The sequence below is a fragment of the Pleurodeles waltl genome, chromosome 4_1 (assembly GCF_031143425.1).
Source record: "Pleurodeles waltl isolate 20211129_DDA chromosome 4_1, aPleWal1.hap1.20221129, whole genome shotgun sequence".
NCBI lineage: Eukaryota > Metazoa > Chordata > Amphibia > Caudata > Salamandridae > Pleurodeles > Pleurodeles waltl.
In genome coordinates, this window is record NC_090442.1 from 606469274 (window position 1) to 606488646 (window position 19373).

The following is a 19373-nucleotide window of genomic DNA, read 5'->3' on the forward strand; positions in this document are numbered from 1 at the left end:
TGCATTACAGTTTAAGGCTGAGATTTTGGCATCTGCAGCTGCAGGATGAACAGTTTCATTTGTTTGAATGATTTGTAAAGCAGCATCAAGAAAAGATGGAGTTGCTTTCAAAATCAATTTGAGAATATTATAACTTTAGTGTTGCACCAGGTCATCTCTGCAGGTTCACCTCCAAACATTTTGCCTTTATCCTTTACTTTTTGCTGAAATTTGTTTTGGTTGACTCTCGGACTCTGTGCACTTTACCACCCCTAAATTTGTTTTTCACTGCTGTGAGTCCTGCATCTCCAATATGATAACATTGGGTTGCCTTACTATTTTAATAAATGCTATTGTTTGATTGGGAACAGGTAAACATTTCATGCTTTGTGGCTGAGAAATTGTAATTAAAAATCCTCTTTAATGGTAAAGTCAGATTTTACGTTACAATTTTGAAAATGCAACTTTTCGAAAGATGATAAATGTAGCAAAGGGATTTGATCCTTATAATTAGGGCTCCCAGTTTTATGGTATTTTTTTTTTTTTTATTTCCTTCTGTATTTATCCATATTTAATTTTTAACCATTTTATTGATATTTATCCATATTTATTTTATGTCTTGAGAGTAAATGGTTTGTAAAATGGTATATTTCAACATTTATTTACCTAATTTCACGTTTTATACCAACAGGTAAATATTAGCATTATATACAAATATGTGTTAACATATGCCTGCACTTACGGGGATCTCATCCTGATTTTAAATATCCATGGTGTCTATCTACTTAGCAGTTGGTCTGGAATTAATAAAGCACAACAGGAAGATTCACTCACAAGAATTTTGTGTATTTTTCCGCATTTAAAAATAAATACAGATGGGAAATAGATTGTTTTTGTCTATATTTATCTGTAAAAATCAATAAAAATGGAAAACTGGAAGCCTTACTTATAATCAAGCAAGGTTGGACCACAATTAATAACAGCAATAAAAATAAATACCTTGGCCTATATTTATACTTTTTGACGCACAACTGCGCCAACGCAGTTGTGCGTCAAAAGTTTTACCGCCGGCTAACGTCATTCCAACGCGCCATGCGGGCGCCTTATTTATGGAATTACTCACACCAGGCAGCTCCGGCGTATGGGAAAATGGGGGTTGTGCTTCAAAAAATGGGGCAAGTCAGGTCTGAGGCAAAATTCAGGCCTCAAACCGGATTTGCACTATTTCTTTTGACACCCAACCTCCATTGACATGACTCCTGTCTTAGCAAAGACAGGAGTCATGCCCCCTTGCCCAATGGCCATGCCCAGGGGACTTATGTCCCCTGGGCATGGTCATTGGGCATAGTGGCATGTAGGGGGGGCCAAATCAGGCCCCCCTGTGCCACAAAACAAAACGGAAAAAAATACTTACCCGAACTTACCTGTACCTCCCTGGGATGGCTCCCTCCATCCTTGGGTTTCCTCCTGGGGTGGGCAAGGGTGGCAGGGGGTGTCCCTGGGGGCAGCGGAGGGCACCTCTGGGCTCCTTCCGAGCCCACAGGTCCCTTAACGCCTGCCCTGACCCAGGCGTTAAAAAACAGCGCCCATCAGGCTGTGCGCCGTTTTTTAAGGCCCACCCCCTCCTGTGCGTCAAAATGACGTCAGAGTATAAATATGGGGCACAGGCCTTAAAGTCATTTTTTGGAAGGGAACGCCTACCTTGCATATAATTAACGCAAGGCTGGTTCCCCCTTCCAAAAAATTACGCACATGGTGGAATTTTGACGCCCGCTGGGTCGGACGTCAAAGTATAAATATGGGGCAGGGTTTGCGCCGATTGTGCGTCAAAATTTTTGACGCACATTCGGCGCAAACAGGGTATAAATATGCCCCCTTGTCTGAGCTAATTACGACAATTACTTCTTAAATGGATCAAGAAATTTAGTTTGCATCGTCACATTAGTTGTTCATATATACATTCTTTTCATGCAAAATATTTGGAATGATGCAATGACATGAAACATCACTAATTCCAGTTCAACTCATTCAATATAAAAGTTCAAGAATCTGCTCCTTATAGAGATTCTGTTAATCAATACCCTAGTTCAACATGTCAATGTGTTTCGATCCACTCAAACTCAGGGTCTCTTTACGATGTAGAACTGGAGAAGCCTTTGTCCAGTGCAGACAAAGGAATGTTAATCTTAGTCTCAGTCTGATTTCCGGCTTGGTCTGGTCCCCAGGGGACATAGTAAAAGCAAAATAAATCAGTATGATAAGAACTGATGTGCCTTTTTGGTATGCGGGAATCAACCTGAATCAACCTGGTCTCTCTCTTTTAGAGCACAACATCTCTCCACAAGATTTTATTATAACAATAAAATCAATCAAATTGGGTAAAGCTCCAGGTCCTGATGGTTTTCCGTAGAATTCTATCTTCATTTTTCTAAGCTATTTGTTTTTTAAACTGTTTTCCATTTTACACATACCAAGTCAGTTAATGGTTCTTTCCAAGATGCCTTAATTTGTCTTATTCCTAAGGATGGATGAGTTTGCCTGTAAATTGTGATTGGAAAAAGTATAGACCAATCTCTCTAGTCAACTTTGATTATAAAATATTTGCACAAATTCAAGCTATTTAACTTGATCCCTTACTACCCACTCTTATAGGGAAAGAGTAATCAGGGTTTAAACAAGGTTGTATTCAATATTTTTTCTACTAATCTACATGGCTTGACTGATAAAATATTTATACTGCTTATATAGTTCTACACTTCTCATGGTCTACTTACTACTTTATTCATGATAAAAATGTATGTACTTGATGTATACTCATTACATTTTTGTGCAAGTTGCCATGATTTTTCTTTGATTAATTATTTATTTTCTTTCTCTCTTCTCATTTTCTAGCTATTTATTTTAAATACAGCTGTATCTGCAGTCCTTTTAATTGAATATTTGTTGTTTATTGACTGAGGCTAATTTTCAATTCATTTATTCTTTTCAACCGTAAATATATAGTAATATTTGGATGGTTATTACAGTGGTACTCTGCAGTACTGCAAATTAAAATAATAAACCATTCTAAGTGGCTATGAGGGTTTTTCCACCCATTGGTCCCTTTTGTTCCCTGTGACTGCTAACAGTCCAGAGGGACCAAGCAATCTGATTAGCTGGCCGCAACATCAACAGAAATTTTTGTGGCTGCCATTTCAGGACACAGGGACTTGGTCCCCATGTCCTGGGTTTAAAGACAATGATTACATACAGGGGACAGGGTAGAGGTACCCTGACTCCCTGGCCTTTTAGTGTGGTCCCTAGTGATAGCACTGGCACCAAAATAAAAAACAAAATCTGTGGCACCAGTACCACGGTACCCCCATGGGACGCAGTGAAGCCCTACTACATGGTCTTGAGGAAGTACTGTGGGGCCGTGCAAGTATTAAAAAGTGAGGCTTGCATCGTCCCATAATTCTTTGTAGTACTGCTTGTGAGGCGCTAACACAGGAGTACTGGGGTCCTATAAACAAAATACAAAGAGTAAACAATGTTAGGTGGGGATCCATGGGAGTTTGACCAACTGTGGGGACTGGCCAGCAATGGGCAGGGTTGGCTGCCTGTGAAGGATTGAAGCAAAAAGAACAGATGATGGACAGAATGCTGAACAATGCAAACATTCACCCCCAGTCACAGAGATCTGGGTTTAGTCCATGATTTTTTTCCCACCACACCACCCCAGCTTGGAAAATTTGAAATGGCCGCTTGCCGAGCAGAGTGGGTGGGCTGAGGCTCACCTGGCACTCGGTCCCAAATATACCACGCAACTATTAAATGGGCAGACTGCGCGCAGTGGGCTACGGAGGATGGAGGGTTATCGAGGCCTCTCCCAGACATGGCCATAAGGGGGAAATAGCAGGGCTCCCAGTGAGGTATGAAGGTGTTCCTAAATAAGAGCCCGATGACTGGGATTATCAGTGCACACTCACCTGGGGAGATGCGTTAACAGCGATTGAGGCCTACTTGTGCCGACCCTTCAGGCACACTACCAAAACACAGCACAACCCTGTGGGAATGTGTCCCAATGGCTGCAACTTTTTTCTAGGCCAGTAGTGATGCCGAGACCAACCGGGAGGGAGACGCCCTGGCATTTGACGTCACAATATCCAAGGCAAGGGCTCCAGAGTTGCAAGATAACTGGGGGGGGAACCTCATGAGACCCAGGGCGGCTCCCAGACGCCGCCAATAAGCCCGCTTGAACCACACTGCACACCCAAAACAGACAAGGGAGTTCAGCACTGAGGGGGTGAAGCCAGACTACCAACAGGGCAATAGATGCCCCGCTTCCATTTCTTTCCATCAGTGACCTCTCTTGGGCGGTGCTCTACAGTTGCACAACAAGGAGCGTACCCATCGCATGCACACTAAAGAAATTATACTGACACTGCCAGATAACTAGGACTCTATTGAACACAATATCTACATTCCTTCTGCAGTCACAGAAGATACCCACCTGCCTCGTCGAACTGGGCATAGTTGAGGGGCCTGGCGGACAGTGGCTGGTAAAACAGCAGTGGGCAGAACAAATTGCCACACCATGGCCGGAGTTAAAAAATGCATGTCTAAGCCAAATCAACAAATATAATAGACAACTACACAGTAGCGAGGACTGCCCATGAGGGACTAACCCACTCAGTGGACACGGGAGAGGAGCAAGCCTGACCACTCAGAGACGAACCATACCTGCGTAAATATATGTCCGCAATTCAAGACATGCGAAACACCAGTGAACCAAAGATATATGTTGTCTCGCCAGAGGTCAATCTTCTAAGGGCCGACTTCTGGAATATATCTAACATGGTGAAAACTGTGGATTCTCATATCAACAGACTGCAAGCTGCAACCAAGAGGCTTGAAGAGCAGGTCCAAATCCTAACAAAACAAACCGCAAGCATGACAGCCAGACTTGAAGATCAGAAAGGCCGCTCAAGAAGAAACAACATCAGGGTGGTGGGTGTCTTTGAGGTAGCAGCAGAAGGACCTAGAGTGGACCTCTTTCTGGAAGACCTGATAACCTACAATATTTACCCCACGTGACTCTCAAAATGATTCTCTATCAAATGAGCACATAGAGCACTGGGTGCCCTGCCAAAACCGGGAGTGCCTTCACGCACCATTATCCCCAGAGTTTTTTCATTTTCTTGATTGAGACGCAATTCTTCAGGTAACATGCACACATGGAGACCTACACATCGACAACGCCACAGTCAAGTTCTTCCCTGAATTCATGTTACAGTTACAGAGGCAGAGAAGAAACTTTGAGGAAGTTAAAAGAGCACTGAGGGAGAAAGAACTAAAATACAAGATGATGTACCCAGCCACATTAAGAATGATTGCGGAGGGCAAGACGTGGCATTTCATAACTCCAGAAGAGACATGGGGCTGGTTGGAGAGATGGAGAACAGTGAAACAAAAAGGGGCCACTGTCAAAGCAAATGATTAGTCACGGCCAGATCCAGAACTGCAACACTCGCCAGTCACTGAACGCCAACATAACCCAGACCCACCAACAGAACCATGACCTTGAACCGGTAAAGTTTTAAATGATCTGGGGTGATAATAGGAATACATTAAGACTAAAGATAAACAATATACTATAATGTATCTGTCAGATCGGGGGAGGGGGCTCGGCTGAAAAGCCTATGCATACTTCATGGCCTTCACAAATGTTGCAAGCAGGCTTTATGTCTCAAATTTACATGGCTTAAAAAGGGATTACAAAGCAAGATTATTTATACGTAGGTGTGCATCAGGGGCGAGAATGTCCCCCCACGCAACTTGATGTTTATCACTGGGGGACATGAACTCTGCAGGTTGGGGATGTGGGCGGTTTCAGTCTCGCAATGCAGAGTAGCATAGGGGGGGAGTTAATGGGTTTGGTTCACCTGTTCTTAAAAGTTGTAATCTTAACGCATCAGTGCTTATCAGCATTATCCAGGGCACTCTACATTGAAACACACACCAGAATCTGGATGTTGCTACTCATATGGCACAACACAAGAGAGACCTAAACATTTGGTCATGGAACATGAACTGATTGGGGAATAAATTTAAGAGGACACTGGTCCTTCAAAACTTGCAGCCCCTGATATAGTTCTAATTCAAGAAACACACCTCCGGGGCACTCATTATAAGACTTGAGATTTGGATATAAACTGGTGTCTCATGCAGGTTCTTCCACGGATTCACAGGGAGTTGGCTTATTACTCAAAAGATCAATACCGTTCACTGTTCAATGCACTTGGCATTATCAGCTTGGTAGATACATAGTGGTCTCGGGAAGGTGGCAATGGCACACACTTAATCTCTGCTCCTTATATGTCCCACCTCGTCTTCAGGGCATGACCCTTCCTGAGATAGGAACACTTCTTCTCCAATTACCGACCAGGACCTTAATACTGGGTGGTGATATGAATGATGTAATGGATCCAAGAAACGACAGATCAAGCAAAGTGATTGCACGAGGAGCAAAGGGTCAACTACACTCATTCATAGATGCTATGGGGTTGGTAGACTTTTGGAGGGAACAGAATCCAGATAAACAACAACACACATACTACTCAGCTGCCCACAATACCTTCTCCTGCTTTGACCACATATTTACACACCATTCAATATACAACAGATTTAGGGACGCCCAACACTACCACAGGGGCATATCCAATCATTCCCCAATAGGTGTCAGAGTAATGGGCCCAACCAGGGACTATAAACAACCTCCAAGAATAGACATGTGTTTCCTATGGGATAATGGCACAAGAGATAAATTAAGGGAAGGTGCAAAACTATATTTTGAAGAAAACCAAGGGTCAGTGAAGTCTGTCTGCATCCTCTGGGAAGCGTTCAAAACTGTACTTAGGGGTCAGGTACAAGCTCTGATAGGGGGTGTTAGACCTGACAGCCTTAGGGTGGTCACCCCTAACTTTTTGCCTGCCTCCCTCCACTTTCTGGATACTGTTTTTGCTGGTTTTTAGACTCTGCGCACTTTACCACTGCTAACCAGTGCTAAAGTGCATATGCTCTCTCCTTTTAAACATGATGACATTGGATCATACCCAATTGGATTATTTAATTTACTCATAAGCCCCTAGTAAAGTGCACTATATGTGCCCAGAGCCTGTAGATTAAATCCCACTGGTGGGCCTGCAGCACTGATTGTGCCACCCACTTAAGTAGTCCCTTAACCATGTCTCAGGCCTGCCATTGCAAGGCCTGTGTGTGCAGTTTCACTGCCAATTCGACTTGGCATTTAAAAGTACTTGCCAAGCCTAAAACTCCCCCTTTTCTACATATAAATCATCCCTAAGGTAGGCCCTAGGTAATCCATAGGGCAGGGTGCTGTGTAGACAAAAGGCAGGACATGTACCTGTGTAGTTTACATATCCTGGTAGTGTAAAACTCCTAAATTCATTTTTGCCCTGCTGTGAGGCCTGCTCCTTCATAGGCTAACATTAGGGTTACCCTCATATACTGTGTGAGTAGTAGCAGCTGATCTGAAAGCAGTAGGAAGGTCATATTTAGCATGGCCAGAATTGTAATATAAAATCCTGCTGACTGGTGAAGTTGGATTTAATATTACTATTTTAGAAATGCCACTTTTAGAAAGTGAGCATGTCTCTGCACTTAAATCCTTCTGTGCCTTACAATCCATGTCTGGCTAGGTTCAGTTGACAGCTCCCTTGTGCATTCACTCAGACAAACCCCAAACACAGGATGCTCAGCCTCACTTACATACATCTCCATTTTGAATGGGTCTTCCTGGGCTGTGGGGGAAGGGCCTGACACTAACATGTCAAAGGACAGTAGCCTGCCCTCACACAAAGGACTGCCACACCCCATACTGGGACCCTGACAGACAGGACTGAACTGAAAGGGGACCTTGTGCACTACTAAGCCACTCTTTCAAGTCTTCCCACTTCAAAGGCACATTTGGGTATTTGAACAGGGCCTCTGCCCCCACCAACTCAGACACTTCCTGGAGAAGAGAACTTGAACCAGAACCTGCAACCTGCCAAGAAGAACTGCCTGGCTCCCCAAAGGACTCACCTGATTGCTTTCTGTGAAGGACTGCTGCCTTGCTGTTGCCCTGCTGCCTTGCTGCTCTCTGGCTGTGCTGAGAAGTGCTCTCCAACGGCTTGGATAGAGCTTGGCTTGTGTTCCCTGAAGTCTCAGGACCAAAAAGACTTCATCTCTGCAAGAAGGATTCCTTGTGTGGTGAAAATCGACCCACAGCCTGCCAGAAACAACGCACAGCCTGCATTGCGGTGAACAATTCACGCATGCCGAACCAGAACAACACAGTCCAACTTCGCAACGAGAAGATCAACGCAGGGCCAATGTAGCGACTGGAAATTCGACGCATGGCCCACTGGATCGACGAAAAGCTGAGCCAGAATGATGCAGCCCGACTTCCTGAGAGGAATCGACGCAGCGCCTGCCGTGCAGTAGAAATTTCCACGCAGCCCCTGTGACTTTGTCCTGTCAGCACTGGAAATCCACGCATCATCTCCGGGGTGTCTGAAAATCCCGCAACCCGAAGAGGATCCAAGACCAAGCGCCAGATATCGGCGCAAAGCCTTCCCTGGAGGAAAACTAAAAGACACATCGCCGTGTGCGGCCCGTGAAATCGACACACACCTCCCTGTTTTCCACCCATCTCCTCCTCTGTGGTTCTTTGCAGAGATTTTAAACGAAAACCAGGTACTTTGTGCTTGAAAGAGACATTTATTGCTTTTAAGAGACTGAAGACACTTTATATCATTTTTATAGTGATATTCCAAAATATACTTATTGCATTTTAATCGTTTTGACCTGCATCTTATCAGATAAATATTATATATTTTTCTAAACACTGTGTGGTGTATTTTTGTGGTGTTCTACTGTGTTATTGTATGATTTATTGCACAAATACTTTACACATTGCCTTCTAAGTTAAGCCTGACTGCTTAGTGCCAAGCTAGCCAGATAATTTGGATTGTGTGTGACTTACCCTGACTAGAGTGAGAGTCCTTGCTTGGACAGGGGGTAACCTGACTGCCAACCAAAGTCCCCATTTCTAACAGGGGATAAAAAGAAAGACAATAACCTAGGTATAGAAGCTCATGAACTGGAGGTAAAGTGACTGGAAGAAAAGATACTAGAAGAAACAGCAATCAGTCTGACCCAACAACTATAACTTAAGCAACAGGAACTTCAGGCCTTGCTAGAACACAGGGCACGTAGTTATGCCCTGGCAGGGCAGAGGTGTTTAGACAACATAGGAGACAAAGCCGGGAAATTATTAGCCTGGCTGGACAAAAGAGACCGTGACAGATCATGAGTCCTCGAAATAGTGGACAATGCTGGTAAGAAATGTATGACTAACTAAGACATAGCAGAGGCCTTTGTGGACTATTACGAAGGGATATACACCTCCACTACATCTAAAAAGGATGAGGACTGTGCAGACTTAGCCAAGGACATTATTCTACCAGAACTAACACAGACAGACAGGGGTTTCTTGGGCGCAAACTTAAATTGCAATAAAATAGCAACAGCCAGAGCCTGCAGTCTGGCAAAGCCACAGGGCCCAATGGCCTACCTGTGGAGCTCTATACAGAAGCTGCTAAACCCATGTTCCACATGTTTGAACAGGCACTGGTAGAAGAATTACTCCCTGCAGATCAAACAGAGGCCACCATAACTTTGATCCACAAGAAAGGCAAGCAACAGTCCGACTGCAGTTCATACAGACCCATATCCCTGCTCAATATAGAAGCAAAAGCGTTGGCAAGAGTACTTGTGACCAGACTGTGTGGGGTCATCACCTCACTTATACACTCAGACCAATCGGGCTTCATGCCTAATAGGAGTACCCGCCTCAACCTACGCAGATTATACAGGTCATGCACCTGACAAGGTCATTCGACTCTCCACAGGTAGTGTTGATGTCCCTAGATGCCAAAATGGCATTTCCAAGCTTGGAGTGGACATTTATATTTGTGGTGCTATCCAAATTTGGCTTTAGGTCGCAATACAGCGATTGGGTTAGATTACTCTACCAGACGCCATGAGCGAGAATGAGGGTCAATGGGGTTTTGTCTTGCACGTTTCCCCAATACAAAGGCATGTGGCAGGGTTGCCCACTCTCGCCAGTGATCTTTTCATTGGCACTGGAGCCATCATTGGCGTGGGTGCATCCAGATCCTCTGATAGCCGGACTCCCTATAGGAGACAGCGGGGAGGAGCACATCTCCTTATACGCCGACGACGTTGTAAAGTATGTCACTAAACAGCCCTGTCATTGACAGAGTGATCCAGATCTTCAAACGTTTGGAAGTTACTCCGGCTATCAGATAAGCTGGTCTAAGTCAGTCTAGTACCCCTTAGCGGGCGGAGCCCCTGCTCTACCCCCAGGCTGCACGGCACCAGTGGGACTGGAGGGCTTTAAATATTTGGAGAGCTATGTAACACGTGATCCACAGGAATTCCTCCGACGGAACATGTATTTCTAGCTAACTAGGCTCTGCAATGATGTGGCTCACTGGCGAAAGCTTTCACTGTTGATGGCAGGTAGAGTACCTGTTTATAAAATGATGGCTCTCACCCGCTTTATATATGCTCTGCAGAACACCCCATTCCAAATCCCGATAGAAATTTTCCATAAAATAGATTGTGAAGACCGTCAACTCCTCTGGGATGGTAGACGCCACGCATAGCACTAACCAAATTACAGAGGGAGGTAGATGATGAGAGCCTAGCAGTGCCAGACTTCCAGAAATAATACTGGGTGACATAACTGATAGTACTTAATGACTGGGTCTTCTGGGAACAGACTGAACCCTTCTATAGTGTAGATAGAGTAGCAATGAACTGTGGTGGACATGAAACCGTCCTTTACACACGGTATAGAGATAAGACCCTACCGGCACATACAGAGGCAGTAAAGCGTATGGAGGGAAGCCACCTCATACCTCGGCTGGCAGAGAAAGCTGACAAATCAGACCCTCCCTGAGGCACAGTGACCAGCTCCGGGGAGTGAGAGATCTTCTAGATTTCCATAAGTGGGAACTAATAGGAATCGAACATCTAGGCGATATCCGGAGAGAACAGGCAATGATAAAATTCTACGATCTGAGCCAAGAATATGACATGGCCGCATCTGAAACTTATAGATATCTACAGTTGAAACATGCCCTGAATAGACATATTCCAGAGGGTGAACATCTACCTGAAGCAGCTCCACTAGACGATAAACTACTTCTAGACCCCTTACCAAGTAAAGGAATTTCATTGGTATATAAAAAAAACTAATGAATAACTCCCAGGGATCTCTTAACAGCGCTCAGAGAAGTGTGGAGGAGACTTGAGGACATAGATGATGAAGGCTGGACGGAAGCTATTCAGAGACAGATTCAGACTGATACAACTTAGGATTCTTCATAGATAATACTACTCCAAGACTGTAGTGCGTAAGATAGGGAAAGCAGTGACGCTCCATTGCTTTTGAGGATGCAACCAAGAAGGCACCTTCTTTCACATCTTGTGGGAATGCCCAAAGATCCAAGAGTTCTGGAAGCAAGTAACTGATGTCATGGCTAAGGTGCAGGCACAAGCAGTCCCTTTGAACGCAAAATGGCTCATCTTCGCCATCAATGGAAACGAAATTGACCAGAAATTACAAAAAATATGATTAATGTTAGTTCCATGAATTGCAAAACATAATATACCACAGGCATGGGGCAAACCACCTCCCTCCCCCAGCATAGAGGACTGGGAAAGAGATTTAGGTTGATGCAAAGGGCAAAAAAGGTGGTTTACCAAAGTAGATGGTGCCCCAAGAAATGAGAAAAGATATGGGGAGCCTGGCGGGAATACAGGGGGTTCTAAGACCGCGAAGGTCGGACAAAGGAAGGATCACATGGAGGCATCATTCGGCTTTCATGTCAACACAGCTGAATGGTACTGTAAAGCACGGATGTAAAAGCGCCAAAATAATGATACCAGAAATGTATATTTTGTACAGTTAATAAAAAGAAAATGTTAATAAAAAGCATTTTAAAAGGGCAGTACACTTTAAAAATGTATGTGGTTCTTGTTTAACTTGTGCTAAATTTACTAGTTGACATGTATTTTTATTTATCCCGTTTTTTAACTTTTATTTTACAAACAGGCTCTTTTTAATTAGACTACCTCCCAGTTGTAAACCTCCTTGAAACTTCTGAATTAGGAAACCACTTAAGAGTGGGCGGGAAATGCGGTCCGTATATTTCGTCTTCTTTCCACCAAGTAAAAGCCGCATCTTTGGGGTAGCTGCTTATTCCCTTCCCCACGCTGCATAAATGTTATTTCATGTTATGTTCTCTACACTTATTCATGCATTTACTGTTTCTCTCTTTCTATGCTGAAGATCAGCTTCAGGATCATATGACCCCCCACCCTCCTGCTACTATTCATCTTTGTAAATTGGCAAGGCTTCGTGGATTTGCAAATGAATAATTATAATAGAGTGCGCACAATGCTATTTGACAACTGTAAAGTCCCTAATTTCACTGGAAAACGTTCTCCGAGCACAGTACTCCGAGTTCACATACCGTCTAACTGCCACAATTTATGTGGTTTACATAGGTATTATTAACCTCATCTGTGAAAACCAATAAATATAACTAATGGTAAATGAATTATTGAGTCATTCACTTATAAGGATAGGCAATTTAACTGAAGTGGCTGCAGAGAGGCCTTTGTATTGAATTGGATTTCTCTTTCCAGATCACTTTTTTGGAGGAGGTGGTGGCTTAGTAAGTTGTCCGCAAGCCCACTATAACTAGTTGTGCATCAGAAATCAAAAGCCACCTTTTTCCATTTTGCCTCACATTCGTTGTTATATAGAAGACCCATGACAACATCTTTCTCAAACATAATCCTGACCCAAAATGGCTTTTATAAGAGCACTTTTTATAAAGTATCTCTGCTTTAAAAAGACTTTTTCAATAGGACAAACAGGCTAAGTAAGTGCGCGAGATCTATAAGACAATAAGGCCTATAAGAAAGAGGCCTGTGGGGACTCTTAAGGATAGACAGACCTTTGAGGATAATGAAGCCCTTGGGGAAAGTGTAATGGTGGCAGACGGAGGTCTTGAGTATAGTGAGAACCTTAAGTAGAAACTTTTTGGGTGAAAGCAAGGCCTAGAATAAGGTTAAAGCTGTGAGTGTGAGACCTATGGGGAACAACAAGGCATGTGGGGGGAAAATACATCTGTAAAGACAGATTAACAACCTAATGCGCCAAAGCGCTAACCCGTGGGGGCCAGAATGTAATCTCAGAAAATAAGAGGGAGTCAGAGGCAGTGAGTGTGTGGGAAGGGTGAAATCAAGGAAAGAGAAAGACCAAGAGGGAGAGCGGGGCCAGGGGCCTATCTTCAGTGAGTGTAACTGAAAGTGGGTTATTTATTTGGCAAAGGGTGACCCTACCGATTTAACAAAACTCAGTCTTTGTTAGCTTACAGCACATGTCTGAGTAGCCCCCGGTAGCTATACCATGTGTGATAGTTTTGTCAGCGCGCTTTCTCTACCTTAAATATCATTCTTGGGGATGCCAACACCTAGGACCGGAGCGGTGTAGTCCCTATATGGGCTTTGGTGCTCCCCGACTAGAGCTGCCACTCTATTTAATTCAGTAGCAGCTGAATAGCATTCTATTAAGAATGACACTTTATTCAAAGCATATATAAAGAATTATAGGCAGGTTAAAAAATATATGCCATTAGGGAATTTAGCAGCAAAGCATATGTCATAAGTACAAAGAACTCAGTACATCTCAAGGTTAAATCCGGCAGAGATTTGCCTTGTAAGAGTAGAGAAAGGGGAGCTCCCTTACCATAGAAATCTACATCCTTTTAAAGGACTTCGGAGAATGAGAGTCATACATCCTACATGGGTACACGTTTCTCAGGATATACACCAATAGAGAGCAAGCAATAAGAAACATTTTACTGCAGAATACATTCAGAGATTCTCTTCTGGTAGCACTACATGGAATATGTGGAGATTCTCACAGTTAGTTCGGCATTTCAATGGTTACTCTGTATGCCCATATCCCGGGACAGTTGAAGTGTCCTAGGTACACAGCAGAAGGCCTCTGAGAACAGTTTTCAGTTTATCAGTCAGAGTTTTGCAATTCTTTATTTGGAACAAAAGAAGGACAACAAATAACACATGATCTTGGTGAGATCGGTACAAGATGGAGGACATTGTAAACACAACTCCTGGTAGCATAAGCCCCTATTGCGGTGCATTTAAAGAAAGAAAGGAGATCAGCTACCACAGTTTCAAGAATATCTAAAAAAAAATTAAAAAACCTTTATGTATCATTTCAAATAAACAGACAGATGGAATAGTTATCAAGGAGAAATAAGACTCTATTGAGAAGAAACAGGGGGATCTGTAGCTGTGAAGGGTGTTGAATAAAGAAATCACACAAGACCAGTTGACGCGAGGCTTATACAGTGCAAGACATAGGCACAATGATGCAACTATATAATTCTATCTGTATTACATGAAATACGTAAATAAACAGCAATAGCAGATCAGTCAGCGTCTGTTTGTTCACCATCTGAGCACACTGCTAAAAGGTAATCTCAGAGTGGTTGACAAATGTCCTTTGGTAGGGAAGTAATAGGCTGCAGGGAGGCATACAGTTCACTTTGTGGTATCACAAAAGGTCATGACTCGTAACCAGGCAGTGCTAGTTGGGATGCGGGGACTGTCCCAACAGAGTGCGATTTGACTTTTGGCCAGTAGTAGGGCAAAAGCTGCAAAACGTCGCAGGCTATGGTTTAAAGGTTTAATGTAACCCAAAAGGACCATCACAGGCTCCGGTCTAAAGTATAGCCAAGTATGATGGGTAGTTAATAGGATATCTCCCCTCAATACAATGCACTTTACTTACTTACTACGCTTACTTTAGGGGTGCCTTACATGTAGTATGTAAGGCACCCCTAAAGTAAGCCCTAGGTAGCCCCAAGGGCAGGGTGCAGTGTATGTTAAAGGTGGGACATGTACTGATGTGTTTTACATGTCCTAACAGTTACACACTGTCAAATTCGTTTTTCACTGTTGCAAGGCCTATCTCTCTCATATGTTAACACAGGGGTGCTGTTTTGAATTATCCTTAAAGTGCAGTTAGAGATATGGAGTTTGGGGTCTCTGAACTCACAACTTAAAAACACATCTTTTGGTAAAGTTGTTTTTTAAATAGTTGGTTTGAAAATGCCACTTTTAGAAAGTGGGCATTTTCTTGCTTAAACCATTCTGTGTCTCTGCCTGCTTGTGTATTCCACGTCTGGGTCAGTCTGACAGTTGGGCTGTTGTGAATTCCTCTAGACAAAGACACAAAGGGAGCTGGTGTGTAGCCTGCATATCCAGATGGGCCATCTGGGTTCGAGTGGAGGGAGGAGAGGTCACTTACACCTGAGAGGGTTGTGCCTGTCCTCACACAATGCAGTCTCTGACCCCCTGGAGTGTGTTTGGGGCCAGGCCTGGGCATGGCAGGATCGTGTGAACAACAGAGACTTTCCTTTGAAGTATGCCTACTTCAAAGGCAGAAAGGGGCATAAGTAGTGGACCCAAAACCCCAGTCTTTTTAGAATCTTTCTGGATCAAGGGGAACCTCTGCCAAGGAGAAGAGCTGAAGAGCTGGAGGAGGAGTACTGCCCCTTTGCTGTGTGTACTTTGCTGGGTTGGCCTGCAGTTGTTGCTTCTGTCTTCAAAGAGAACAAAGGGTGAATTTTGATGTGTATCCTGCTTGAGAAAGTTCTCCAAGGGCTTGGAGTAGAGCTTGCCTCATGTTGGAAGTACCAGGGATATCAAAGACTTCAGCTTCATCTGTATACAGCACTGGGAACTGTGTGTTTTGTGCTGCAACAGAAGAAAAGCCACAGACTTCACCGTGACCTGCCGCTGCTGCATGGAGTCGCACCTTATCCCTGGTCACACCGACACTGCCATCCAACGCCACCACAAGACAGCTGCTTGCAACGTGACCTGTGGGCCCGCACTCCGGCACCGCCTTGCACACCGCAGTCTGGGTATCCCTGACGACAACGCTGCTGCTGACACCAGTGCTGCTGCATGCACCGTGGTCTGTAGACACCGCTTGTGAGGTACACCATCCCGCACTGCAGCCCCGGTCCACAAATGCCAGCACCATCAACACCAGTGTCATCACCAGTCGTCCCTGTCTGCACTGTGACCCGTGGACGCCGCACAGAGCCCGTCCCTTGCCGCACCACTGACTTGGGCCTACCAACGACAGCGCTAGAGCAACAAGGACACTGCTGCCTACACTGTGGCCTGGAGGCACCGCACGTCGCATCATCCCGCTTGGCACCGCAGCCCGGATGCCATGCACACTGGCGCCCCTGACTTCATCAGCCCGGACTTCAAGGGCCCACCGACCCCCGTACCGCCTCCGGAACCGAATCCGCAACACCAGCAACAACGCTCTATGGATTTCATCGCAAGGATCACGATGCCCTGCAATTCCAAAGGTACTGTTTGCGGGTTTTCCCGACACCGTAGCTGGCCCACGACGCCACAGCCAGCCTGAACAGTTGATTTCGTTGATCACAACGCCGTGATAGCCCCAAGTGGAGCTATCGACTTCAAGGAACTGTATTTTTAAGTTAATTCTTGCAAAATTCATATCTTTATTACTATATGTTGGATTTTTCTCGTTTTGGTCTTGTTTTATACAGATAAATATTGGCTATTTTTCTGAAACTGGTGTGATGTCCTTTTGTAGTGTTTTCACTGTGTTACTGTGTGTTATGTGCACATGCTTTACATATTGCTTCTGAGATAAGCCTGACTGCTCATGCCAAGCTACCAAGGGGGAGAGCAAGGGTTATCTGAGCGGGTATCTCCCTTATCCTGACTAGAGTGAGGGTCCCTACTTGGACAGGGTGCAAACCGACTTCCAACTAGAGACCCCATTTCTAATAATAAGCACAATGTAAGAATTTGGAATGCAAGAGTTTGTGTCTGTGGTTATTTGAAATAAGTTTCATTTGTGTACAGCAGCAGTACCAGACCTTATCAGGGATAGTATGCCCCAAATTGCGTTGCCAAGCAATCATAGATTTTTCCCACCCAGTGCATTGCACTGGCAAGGCGGTATGGTACATGCAAGAAATAAGTCTGTTGTTGTCTGAGGTAGTGATGACCATGGACAAAGGGGGAAAATCATGAGGTTCATCTGGGTACTCCGGCAGGGTGAGGCGCATAGTGCTATATAAACAGTGAAGTATGAATTTATTAATAGGTGTTAGGTTTGCACCTGCAGTTATTGAATAGGTCTCTGACTGTGTGCAATTGGAGGATGGCTTTCGTCTGTCGAACTAGACGTTCCTGCGTGAGCGTAAACAAGGGTTATGAGGAAGAGGTATGTGGGGGGAAAATAGGGGCACTCTGCCCAGGTATCGTTGGAGTTGAAACCAGGCCTAGCATGTTGTATAGAGAATTTGTATATCTGTCGGATCTCGGGGGAGCCCCTTGGAAAGCAGAGAAGGGAGTGGGAGATGGGGCGCCTATGCTCTTTCTGACTTAAGGCATGCTATTCTGGAATCTGGGAGGTACCAGTAGCAAAAGAAATGAGATTGGGCCACTAGATAATACACTCACATGTCCAGGACCCCGAAGCCACCACAGTCGTAGGGCATCCTCAGAGTCTGCTATCTAATGTGCAGTATCCCTCCCTCCCATGTGAGACGCGTCAGGAGACTCAGAAGAGTGTTAAAGAAGCTGTTGGTTAGTGCAATGGGAATGTATAGAAATAAGTATGAGAAACAGGGCAAAACCACAATTTTACTGATACCAATGCACCATGCTATCTACAGAGGTAGTTTGATCCACTGCTACACCTGTGTGGTAAGCTTCCCAATTGCAGGGCCATAGTTCAAGCTTGTAACTTCAGTCTTTTCTCTCTTCCAACAGCGGGGGAGTATCCAACTGTGAGTCCCACAAAAACCCCAGAAACTCAAACCAGTGAACATGCTGGTATACACCTTGAGGTAGTGTCAACATTCCTGTGAACAACGTCCTTCTGATTAGTAAGAATGTAACCAAAGGATAGATTGCCCTGGTGGACAACAAGGGCCAGTGCATGCATATGCAAGGAGGACTCCAGAAGTGTAGAAGCATTCATTTGTCTCAGGTAAGTTCCAAATACTGTAAACGTGGCAATAGAGAAGAGGCTAGGGGAGGTAGGTGTTCAAGGCAGCTTTGCTGACTGGGGACTCATAGAGGAGCCGGTGGGAGGCAATCCAGGGGATGATTTGACAGATGGACTCGAACCTCCATTTTATTGTTTACAAAATCTGGATTGCATGATAGGGAGTTTGAAAAATATGCTGCCGGCCACTTGCCTCTGTTCTTACTCACGCTGGGTATAACATGCTTGATTTAAGGCAGATTTTCTGGAGGGTCTTTTTCACATCCACGTATTTTCTTCACGCCTCATGTATGGCTTGTGTAAGTTCTGGGAAGATGGACAGTCCTGTGCCTTGGTAGTGGAGACGGGCGCGTTCACACGGTGTCTTTGTCCCGGAAATTGAGGAGGCGAGCCATGATCAGTTTTGGGGGTCCCCCGGTGTAGGCTGCGGCCCTAGAGATCTGTGAACTCTTTCTACGATGAAGGTGGCTGTGAAAGCTTACTTGCCAAACAATTGCACCAGCAGGTTTTCAACAAAGGCATCAGGACGGCCCATGTTTACAGATTCCAGAATACCTGCTATCTGTATGTTATTGTGGCGCGACCGGGCCTCCAAATCCTCATTCTTGGTGATGGCAGAATTTTGCAGGCATTCCACCTTCTCAAGCTGCTTCTGGACTTACATGGCATTATTTTCAGCTTCGGAAATTCTGCTCTCAGCACCATCCAAAAGGGCCACGTGGCAGTCCAGTCTATCACCCATGCGGTCCAGGTGGCCCTTGAGATTATGGAAGCGTGCATCGATTTAAAACCTGCATGCAATTCCACCATGATGGCAGTGATGCCTTTGAGGAAGGGCCCACCAGCGTCACCAGTAGAAGGGTCCTCAGAGTCCGAGGGGGGCCGCTGGTGCTGTGGGGTTCTGGCAGTGTCAAAATACAGTTTCTTCTGTTTGGGTTGCCACAACCCATGGCGATGTCTCAGTGACCACCCAGGAGTGCATCTGTACAATTAAGAAAACAGTGACAAAAAGGCAGTTAGCCCACCAACATGACAGGCCCAGGTAGGGTAGCAGTGCCAGAGAGGGGGCTAGCAGCCACATCACCCAGGCCAGGCATGATATAGTGGGGCCAAGAAAATGCAAGGTACATGACAGATGGTCGATCAG